The sequence below is a fragment of the Mus musculus genome, chromosome 7 (genome assembly GCF_000001635.26).
Source record: "Mus musculus strain C57BL/6J chromosome 7, GRCm38.p6 C57BL/6J".
Taxonomy (NCBI): Eukaryota; Metazoa; Chordata; class Mammalia; order Rodentia; family Muridae; genus Mus; species Mus musculus.
The window spans coordinates 32,495,410-32,507,500 of record NC_000073.6 but is presented as its reverse complement, the minus strand read 5'-3'; the positions used below and the strand labels follow the sequence as shown (position 1 = coordinate 32,507,500).

Sequence of the window (12,091 nt, the reverse complement as noted above, 5' to 3'; positions counted from 1 at the left end):
ATGTTAATGTGTTTTGGGCAACCCACCTTTGCAACATGTCTGATCCAAGTGACATCTTGCTGACCCGTCCTCTTTCTCTCCTGAAGTTGGATTCCTGATACTGTTCCTTCATCATTCAGTCTCTTAGACTGATTCTAGTAAAAGCTTGCAACTCTGTTCTGTGACCTGTGTCTATGTGATGAACAAGGTCTTCAGGGGATCCAGGAGATACTAAGAGAAATCACTTGTATAGTCACTGAGAGCAGGGTGACTGCTTCTGGTTAGCCAGGTGATCATGAGACAGCCTTTCTGGTCTCATTTTTTTTTTTTTGTTGCTGTGTAGACCAGGCTGGCCTGGAACTCAGAGATCCATGTGTCTCTTCCTCCCAAGTGCTGAGATTATAGATGTGAGCCACCATTCTCAGTTTACTGGAGCTCTGTGAGACTCAGGAGACAAGGATTTTCTGAGGGAAAATAGCATGTAAGTAGCCACAGGATTCACCAGGTCGTCAGTATAGAAAAGAAGTGGAGAAACACTTTCCTCATTTGATGTCTCTGGGCTATATCACAAGACTATGAAATCCTTGTGTCCAGTTATAACAGGAGAGTAAAGCAGAGATCACATGGGTGTGCTTCTCAGATAATCTTGGTCTGATAGTGATATTTTTTCATTTGGTACAACCTGGCTAATATAGCAGTTTCTAAGACAGTGAAGGTTACACTCTGATACCCTACCTCAAAAACAAAACCAAGGGGCTGAAGAGATGGCTCAGCAGATAAGAATGCTGGTTGCTCTTACAGAGGTCCTAAGTGCAATTCCCAGCAACCACATGGAATATAAAAACTATCTGTGACCCACCTCAGCTGAGTCTGAAGACAGCAACAGTGTACTCATGTTCATAAGTTGAATAAATAAATCTTTAAAAGAAACTAAGAACTTAATAATATACAAAAAAATTCAATGGGGAAAGAGATAGGAGTTTATGCCCAACATGAAGAAAGAGTGAAGTGTTTGGAAGAAGGTTCAATGATAGAGTGCTTCAGTGCATTATTGGGAACCTGAGTTTGACTCCCAGAACCCATGTAAAGCCAGACTTGTTAGCATGTGTCTAGAGTCCTAGTGCTCCTGTTGAGGGTTTGGGGGCACAGGTAAATTCTCAAAAGTTTGCAGACCAGCTTCCCTGGCATTCCACAATATCAGAAAGCCAGAGGTCTGTATTTAACAATGGCTCAGGATTGTCCTCTGATCTCTACATGCATGCTGTGGTATATGCATATCTGCTCTCCCTTATACACTCAAACACAAAACAGCAATCTAACAAGTAAAAGGAGAGAGGCCTGGAAATCCATGTAAATTAAAATGATGAACTCCATTTGTTAAAATGGACATACAACATATTAACACGACTCTCATTCTGTATATTAGTGACAAAATTTGAAAAGACTCATTGAACAGAGAAAGTGCCTGTGAGCCAGCTGAGGGAATGAAAGTCATACAAACAGGACACATTGGTCAGTGTGTCAGAATGACACGCATGGAGCCATTGCTCTGTTCATCTGTTTCCTGCTGTGACATAACAACACCTATGGCTTCCTAAAGAAGGCTGACTGGTCCTGTGAAAATCCAAATGGCCTTCCCAGGGAAAAGCTCTCACAGGCAAACCAATGACTCTGAAAAAACCGAACATCTTCACCTCTTAAGATCCTAGACAGTATTTGTCCAAAATACCATCTCAGGACCAAGCATGGTCCCAAATATGAAACCTGTTGATATTAATCAAACCAGTAAATCCAAGAACTGTTTCCTGTGCCCAAGGAATCCCCAAGAAAAGGGTCATGCTTCTTCCTCATGTTTTTCTTTCTCCCACTCAACAATGGTCTGTCTGATATAGCTTTGTATGTCATTCCCTGTGTGCCTTCTCTTGATATATGTAGGAAGTATGTTTCTTCGTTGTTGACTTTCTTGTTCCATCATATCTAGAAGATAAAGTCTCACATGTAGAAATGAGACATGTATCAATGATAATTATTTTATTCACAAGTTCTTCTGAAAGGGGAAAACAAATCAATGAACACCCTGATAGTCAGTTAGAAAAGGGGTGAAATAAGGGGTCACATTAGAAGCAGTGAAGGTGTTCATTATCATGCCGACAGTGATTTCTTGGTTTTATACATTAAATAACATCTACCATGCGGGTCAGTGGTGGAGCAGGCCTTTAATTGAAGCACCTTTGAGGCATAAGCAAAAATATTTCTGAGATGGAGTCCAGCCTGGTCAACAGAGAGACTTCCATGACAGCCAGGGCTACACATAGTCACCCAGAATCACAATACAAAACCACCACCAACAACAACATCAAAAACAAGTATCTCATATTTTATAATTTATGCACAGTAGAGGGCACTGAAATTCTGCTTCAATAAACCTTAATAAAAGAAATGGTCCAGTACAAAAGAAATTATTTTTAAAACCATCACAAGAATCTGATTTCTTCTATATGTTATAAATCCAGAGTTTGGACAATGCCTACTCCTAGTCTTTGGAAGAGATTCTTACTTTGACCAGAGCATACCATCATGAACATTAATGACTGACTTTGAGTTCCAGGTTAATGGACTATCATCTCTTTCTTCTTTCTACACTTTCTGCTCTGTTTAGCCAGAAACATTTGAATATTTCCCTACAAAGACATAACCAGAGAAGGCTGGAGACTGCCTGTGTTCCCTCATCTCTCAGAGCAAAGTACTAAGAGCCTTCTGTTGCAGTAAATTTCCATCCCAAATATGCCTAGGCAATGAAAACACAACACAATTAACATGAATACATGCTGTGTGCCTAGATTGGGCAGATCTACTACTACACTACCATCTTCCACATCAAGTGACCTTATATAAATTGTGGTTTTTCCGGGCCATTTGCTTCTGCTCCTCTTCTTCTTCCTCCTCCTCTGCACCTTCTTCATCTTTTTTTTATCCTTCTTTCTCTTCCCCCACCTTCTGCACCACCTTCCCTTTATATTCCCAATCATCAGCTCTCATTTATTTTACAAATTAAACATCAAACATAATTAGCCCCAGGGCTATCCATAACAGCCTTCTTGGGTTTGCTGCATTCAAATTTTACTAATTAAACATCATGTTTGGCAATATATGTGGCAACTTGTAATGTGCTTATTCTATACCTGATATCCTTGAAGGATTATACATGAAGTCCTACATGTTAGGCTTTGAATATTATGCAACATGACACATACCAGTTCCCAGGAGTGTGCAAGCTTCAGTCCCAAGGACTAATAGTGATAGACCTCTTGAAAGAGATTTATGCAGATTACAAGACCAACATGGCTAATGACCCCTCTCACATATCTGTCCCCCATAGCTTATATCTCCATGCTTATGTCAACATATGGGTGATGGCTATATCACAAAGGCCACTATGGCAGTTATTTCTGCTGCAAGGCAATAAGCTGTCTATATAGTTCACATACTCCATGAACTTCAAGGTCTTACTCCATAGAAAATCTTCTCTCATCAAAGGAGGGAGAGCTAGTATCTCAAAGTCTCCTTCAGTGTGAGCTCTTTAATATATGAAGATGATGACTTTTTTGATGGTTTGTATATGTTTGGCCCAGGGAGTGGCACTATTAGTAGGTATGGTTCTGTTGGAGTAGGTGTGTCACTGTGGGTATGGGATTTAAGAATTCATCCTAGCTGCCTTGGAGCAAGTATTGTGGTAGCAGACTTTAGATGAAGGTGTAGAACTATCAGCAACTCCTGCACCATGTCTGCCTGAATGCTGCCATGTTCCTACTTTGATGATAATGGACTGAACTTTTGAACCTTTAAGTTAGCCCCAATTCAGTGCTGTCTTTATAAGACTTGCCTTGGTTATGGTGTCTGTTCACAGCTGTAAGACCCTAACTAAGACACTTTTAAAACAGAGACTTGGGTGCAATGTGGAGATGGAGCAGAGACTGAGGGAATGACCAACCAAAAATGGGTGAAATTTGAAATCAATCCCTTGGGCTGAGTCTTTTGGGACAAATTTGATTTACATCATCATCAGGATATAAAATGTTATTCTTGTTTCTTCTTTGAGGATGCTTACTTAACAATCTATAACCAACAACAGCCAGCAACTAACAAGCAAAGGCCCAACTCTTGTGGCCCTAGTGTTTATATAACTCTGAAGAGTTCCCAGAATTCCAAATATCACACATTCACAGAAACTATTTGCAGCTGGTAAATCATGCCCTTGCTAGAGCACGAGGCAAGTCACAGTGAGTTACTGTTAACTGTCAGTGAAGAGCAACACCCTCCCTAAGTAACTAAATAGGGTAAAAAATGAATTAAATTTATAAACCCTAATTCAAGTCCAATTGGAAGTTAAGACTCAATTTAGGAGAAGGAAAGAGGATAACATCACAGATAATGAGGAAATAGCCTGCCTCCATCTTATGCTTAAAAGCCATCTTATAGTAAAGACAAACTAAATTCATTCATGTTAATGATTAAACAAAGCTCTGTATCTTAAGAATTGGACTAAGTCCTACCTGTAACCTTAACTACATGTGGCTCCATACTTCCTGTTCTAGGACTGACAATCATGTCTTTGTTTCAAAAGTTGTTTGAAACCATCTTGCAACCCTATATTTGTTTCAGAAAGTTTACATGGCTCCTTATGCTACCACTTCTGACTATGAACACCCTGTTACTCACAGCTTGCAGCCATATCTTTGATTCAAGAGGTCATTAGGACTAGTTTCTTTGTCCTATTTATTTTACCTGCCAAATCCCTTATCTCCAAATTCCCTAACCATGGGCTGTATAGGTCCTGTCTTCTTCATGTCCAATTTTGACATATCAAAACCCCACTTAGGGAGAGAGAGAATGTATATATACATAAATAGCTCAATTTAATTTATTGCATGCTTTAATTAATATGACCATGATGATTTCGGTGGGTGTTTTTTCCCTCCCACCATTTAGCTTAACAATACCAACAATATTAGAAAGATCATAAAGACACTTTTTAAACCAAATGTCACACTAGATTGGAAAATCTAAAAAAATAGATTTTATGTATAAAAACTACAAAGGCTAACCTAAGGTAAGATACATAATTATGACTACAATGTAACTTATAACTTCAATGTAACTTATTACTAAAATGTAACTTATGACTACAGTGTATCTTAAAACGACAATGTAACTTTTAACAGAAATGAGATTGAAGCAGTAGTGAAAAGTTTCCCAGGTAAGATTAGCTGGGTTCACTGCTGACTTCTACTAGGCCTTTAAAGAACTAAGAATAATGAATCTCGAGGTATTCTACAAAGTATATTAGCAGAACTCAATTATTGAAGCCAATATTATTCTGATACCAAGTCAAAGACACAACATAAAAGGAAAATTATAGGCTGCTCAATGGTGAAAATAGACACAATATTCTCAGTAAAGTTGTGTTGTACTCAATTAAAGAACACATCATTCCAGAGGTGGCTCAATGGACGCATATGCTCAAGTGTTGTCAAAGACTCAAATGGAGAAATCACAGGAACATTTATTTAACAAGTGCAGGCTTTTGTTGAAATCCAGTCTACCACGTCTTTGTGTCTTTTATAGAGGCTAGCTAAAATATATATTTCATTTCGAGCCAGCTTCTGCTCACTGTTGACAAACATGGAGTGCAAAGAAGAGGAGGAAGCCAGCCTGGTAGGGCATCCCCCTACCTAAGCACAATTTTTATCTTTGTGATTAAGGAGATGCCAAACAGGTAACTGGGACACACCTACCTCAGCTACCCACAAATGGGAATAACAAGTGGAAAGCAGCATGTCTTCACATCATTTCTTTGGACTTTGCTGGTCATCTGATTGCTCTCTGCAAGCCCGTACCTTCAATTTACCATTTAACCACTGTGTTTGTCATTTGCAGAGACTTTATACTAGGTATGGCACCCTTTCTATGTAAGTGTGACACTAGCAAAAAGCAGGGCCTTCATATGCTCTGCCTTCATTACATAAAACACTTTTTCTACACCTCCCTGGGTAATTTGTCTCCTAAATACCCAGTCTGCATCAAAAACCAACATGTTGGAAGGAAGGGCCACCTATGCATTAACATGTATGAGGAGCACACCAATACTCAAGTTGAGTATTGGTCCCCATTGTGGCAGGCCTGGTCAGTGATCATATCATGGGTGCTTGAGAAGCAGAGTGGAGTCTCTGCTCTCTGCCTTCCACAATCCCCAGGTATCCTTCTGCTGTGTACCCTGGGATCAGACATCCCAAGTCCCTGGCAACCTGAGCTTGCCCTATCCTTGACTTTCAACATTTCAGATCATGAAGCAAATTAACCTCTTTCCCAAATACATTACCTAGTCTTGGGCCTTTTGACTGAAGGTAGATCAATTCCCAGAAATAACATCTACAGATCCTCTGGAATTCTTCGGTAAGTTGTAAGAACACAGACTTCATTCATGTTCATTTATTTTTTAAATTTTATTATATATTTTCATCATTTACATTTTCAATGCTATCCCAAAAGTCCCCCATACCTGCCTCCCCACTCCCCTACCCACCCACTTCTAATTCTTGGCCCTGGCATTCCCCTGTATTCTAAGTGTCTGGCCAATAGTCTCTTATCAGTGTGTACATATCATGTGAGTTATTTTGTGATATGGTTACCTTACTCAGGATGATAGAATCCAGGTCCATCCATTTGCCTAGGAATTTCATAAATTCATTCTTTTAATAGCTGAGTAGTTCTCCATTGTGTAAATGTACCACATTTTCTGTATCCATGCCTCGTTTGAGGGACATCTGTGTTCTTTCCAGCTTCTGGACATTATAAATAAGGCTGCTATGAACATAGTGGAGCATGTGTCCTTCTTACCAGTTTGAACATCTTCTGGATATATGCCCAGCAGTGGTATTGCGGGATTCTATGGTAGTTCTATGTCCAATTTTCTGAGGAACAGCCTGACTAATTTCCAGAGTGGTTGTACAAGCTTGCAATCCAACCAACAGGAGGAGTCTTTCTCTTTCTCCACATCCTCGCCAGCATCTGCTATCACCTGAAATTTTATCTTAGCAGTGCTGACTGGTGTGAGGTAGAATCTCAGGATTGTTTTGATTTGCATTTCCCTGATGACTGAGGATGCTAAACATTTTCTGAGGTGCTTCTCAGCCATTCGGTATTCCTCAGGTGAGAATTCTTTGTTTAGCCCTGAGCCCCATTTTTAATGGGTTTCTATCCACATCCTCTGTTCTATCTCAATGTCCTATATGACTGTTTCTAGGGCAGTACCAAAAGGATCTTATCACTATGGACCTGTGGCATAATTTGAGATCAGGAAGAGTGATACCTCCAGACATATCACTAGTTCTCAAAACTTCATTGACATTTATGTTTCCATTTGAATTTTTAGGGTGTCGTTTTAAATTTCTGTAATAAATAATACAGGCATTATGGTGACAATTGGACTTTCACAATATTTACCCTTTAAGTCCCTGAGCATGGGAAATCTTTTCATTTTCTACTGTCTTTCTCCATTTTGCTCTGTTTTAAAGCTTGTATTCCAAGCTTGTATTCAACTTCCTTGGTTTGGTTTATTCTAAGGCATTGTGATAGTCTCGGGATGATTTTGCATTGGATAAGTAGTCTGTTTCTTTTTCCCCTATGCCTTTCATGGGTATATAAAAACGCTACTGAAATTGTTATGTTTATTTTATATTCTGTACCTCTGGAAGTGCCACTTTTGAAAATGTTTATCTCTATGTGTTTATGTTGGGGTCCAGGTGTTGCCTCACAAAAAACATGATCATGAATCTCAGTCAGACAAAGATAGTTTATTGAGCTCCATTGGTTGATCAAGGATGAAGACCAGACTCAGGAGCTAGCTTTGACCATGAGGCAGGATTCTCCATATCTTTTGAGCCTTGCAATCCATAAAAATCTGTTTCAACTCTCTCCACCATTCAGGATCAAGGGATAGGCCACTTCCTTAAGAACATGTCTTTGTTGTACATTTACTCAGCTCTTATTGCTTGGGCGTGTTGAAATGTGGAAGAAGGCTTGCCTTACCTAACACATATTTCTTAACTTCTAATCAGGATGTCTATACCTATACACATGTCTCTTTCTGCCTAATAGTAGGATGTCAATTCCCAGGGAGGTCTTAGGAACTTTATTTGACCTCAAGCCAAAATGAAATTCTTATTCCAAATACCTTCTTATATTGGTGTAGGTATCTCTCTTTTGGTGGGTTATGTTCCAGGGATATGTACTAAAAATCAGGGCATAATAACATGCAGGAAGTGCTACAGGTGGTTGGTTCTTGTCCAAGCATATTGTGGCTAACTATACAAAGCAGTTTTAATGACTTCTACTGTGATGGGTTTCCAAGAACAACAAAGCAAAGAACATAACAGAATATGGAACCACCTAAGGCAAGCGAATGTTTCCTCAAAAACAGCACATGAGAAAGTTTCCTTATATCATTAGTAACAGCACAGAAAGGCTGCTTATACAGGCAAGAGTTACCTAGTACTTAAAAGATTCCTGGTGTAAAATCCCATCATCTGCAAATAAAGATTCATAGGTTTCTTCCTCTTTTCTTTTGTCCCGTTTATTTTCTTCCCTTGCCTTATTGCTGTGATGTAGAGTCCATATATGATATTGAATAGAAGTAGAGAGTGGGGACCCTTTTGTCTTACTCTTGACCTTAGTAGATATAATTTTCGTTTTCTTTTTACATTTCTCTTGAACTCACCTGCAAGTTTATCATTGTTATACACACACACACACACACACACACACACACACACACACACCTACCACCACACACACAAAACACAATATATATATATATATATATATATATATATATATATATATATATATATATATATATTACATCCATTACTATTCAGTTATTATCCTTAATAAGTGGATTTTTTTCATGGACTCTACTGCAATTTATCGAGTAGATATTAACAGATGCCTCTCCCTACATTAGTTTAAATGCTATTTTTATTCCTGTCTTTGAGTTTGTGATGATTCACTGGGATGTGTGTAGGTTGAACCATCCCTGGAATGATGTGTTCTTGAATTGTGTTCAAAATAACTTTACTAAGAATATTGTGTTTATTTTCATCATAGAGAGTAGCCTATGATTTTCTTTACATGGTAAGTCTTTGTTTGACTTTGGTGTCAGGGTAATATTGGCTTCACTAATTAAGTTCTCCTATCTACTGTGGAATAACTTGAGACTCATTAATCTTTTTTTTTCTTGTTTTCATTAGATATTTTCTTTATTTACATTTCAAAGGTTCCCTAGTTTCCCCTCTTAAATCTTCTATCCCATCCCCCCCTACTGGTTCTCTACAACCCACCTACTCCAGTTCCTGGTCTTGCCATTCCCCTATACTGAGTCAATAGAGCCTTCACTGGACCAAGGTCCTCTCCTCCCATTGGTGACCGACTAGGCCATCCTCTGCTACATATATATTTAGAGCCACAAGTTCCACCATGTGTTTTCTTTGATTGGTGGTACAGTACCAAGGAGCTCTGGGGATATTGGTTAGTTCATATTGATGTTCCTTTTATGGGCATTTAGTCACATTCAGCTCCCTGGGTATTTCTCTGGTTCCTCTCTGATAAGAAGATATTAGCCCTGTAACTTAGTATACCCAAGATACAATTTAAAAAACACATGAAACTCAAGAAGAAGGAATTTCAAAGTGAGGATACTTTGTTCCTTTAAATGGGGACTAAAATACCCATGGAAGGAGTTACACAGACCAAGTGTGGAGCAGAGTCAGAAGGAAAGACCATTCAGAGACTAACCCCATTTGGAGATCCACCCCATAAACACCCACCAAAACCAGACACTAAGAAGATGCCAACAGTAGCCCCCTGACAGGAGCTTGATATGGCTGTCTTCTGCCAGGCTCTGCCAATGCCTGGCAAATGCAGAAGTGCAGGCTCACAGTCATCCAATGGAGACTCAATAATCTTAGTTCTTTAAATGCTTGGAGGAATTCATCAGTGAACCCAGCTGATCCAGAAAATTTGACCTGGGAAACTTTTCACTACTCTTCAATCTCATTTGTGGTGTAAGTTACATTGTAGTTGTAAGTGTCATTTTAGCTATAAGTTACATATCTTGCCTTGTTTTAGCCTTGTGAGTTTGCATTAATAAAATCTATTTCTTTGGATTTTCCAGTGTAGTGTGACATAAATCTTTAAGGTATGTCTTTCTGATCTTTCTAATATTTTTGGCATTGTTAATGCAAGATGTTAGGAGAAAAAATACCCACCTAAATCATCATGGCTAAATTAATTAAAGAAAGCAATTAACTTAAACAAGCTATTTATTGATTTGTATATACAACCTGCCAAACCCTAAGTTTGGGTTCCATATATCAGCATTGTTCATGAAAAGACAAGACCTATATAGCTCACAGGTATGGAATTTACCAATAAGGTTTTTTTTTTTTTTTTTTTTTTTGGTAAAATGTGCAGGGTTACAGGCAATGTGGCTTCAAATTCCCTCATGGTAAAGGTTCAGTTTCTCATTTGAATTTTGTGTTAAAATCTTGTGTAATAGCTTTCTGGTCCTATAAAACATAAAAGACAACTCAGTCTTGCCTCTAAGCACTTGTGTATGCTCAGGATTTTTAACACCTCTTATATGACATTTTATTGATGGGATAAATCCACATAGCCCCTGGCTGGACTCCAGGAACCAGAATCCACAGACCCACTGTTCCACAGTGGGAATTGTAACTACCAAACTTATAACCACCTTCATTTTGATATTAAAACAATTTAAAATTATTAAAAACAGTTATAATTTATTGAAATAGGATTTTTCTGTGTAGCCCAAGATGGCCCAGGTTTGATTATAGATTAGGTTGGCTTCAGATTCACAAGAAACCTAACTGTCCTTGCCTTGCTCTCTTAAGCCTTGACATCAAAGTTCTGAATTTGTTTTTTCATCCATGTTTTAAAACACTTAAAGCCATTTTCATTTATTTTTCCCTTCTATGGAGATTAATATCTGTCTATACAAATACACTTTCCACTTTATCTTATTTTACACAAATACAAATATACCCATTATCTCTATATAAATTTAATTAATATTTTCCTGTAATTAACTTCATTTTAATTCATTTATATTTATGGTATGAGCCTATTTTAAGGACTATATATATATATATATATATATATATATATATATATATATCATGTGCTAGGATAATCTGCCCCAGTGTTCCCATGGATCCCACATTGAAAGAACCCAGATGCTTAAGATAGCATTGACATCTTAAATTTCTATTATTTCTCCCTTCTTTTTTTTATGGTGAAAAAAGTTTATAGTTAGAATCAGCCATCTAGACTCAGTTTAGATCACCCTAATCTTGTTGGCAACATCCAGAGCATCATAATCAGGAGCTAAGCAAACATATGCCTTCTTCTCTCTGTCAGGCCTTGTTAGGGTACGGACTTTGGTCACATCAATGTCATCGAGTTTCTTCATGGCCTCTTTGATCTGGTGCTTGTTGGTATTGACATCCACAATGAACACAAGCGTGTTTTTATCCTTTATTTTCTTCATGGCTAAATTCGTGGTCAGTGGCAATTTGATGATAACATAGTGGTCAAGCTTGTTTCTCCTGGGCTCACTATTTTGAGGATATTTTGACTTACTCTGGAGCCACAGGGACTTGGGCTTCCAGAAAGTGGGTGATGTTCTGATCTTCTTTTTGTGGGTGTGGATGCCTTTCAGCACTGCCTTCTTAGCTTTCAAGGCCTTTGCTTTGGCTTCATCTTTGGGAAGGGCCAAGGCTTCCTTCTTCGCTTTTGGTGCCATCTTGGTGAAAAGGCTATTTCTCCCTTCTAAAATATATTTACAGTAATTTTTATTTATTTCTTGATTCTATGGAGTTTAATATGTCTATGGACAAATTGTGGATGTGAAGGCCAACAAGCACCAGATCAAAGAACTGTGGAGAAACTTTATGACATTGATGTGCCCAAAGGCCATACCCTGAGAAGGCCTAACAGAGAGAAGAATGTGTATGTTTGCTTAGCTCCTGGA

The 12,091-nt window shown here is 38.4% G+C and overlaps 1 pseudogene; it reads right to left on the bottom strand.

The window, feature by feature from the left end:
* Positions 1-11,395: 11,395 nt before the first annotated feature.
* Gm5116 lies at positions 11,396-11,863 on the bottom strand (annotated as a pseudogene).
* Positions 11,864-12,091: the final 228 nt, after the last annotated feature.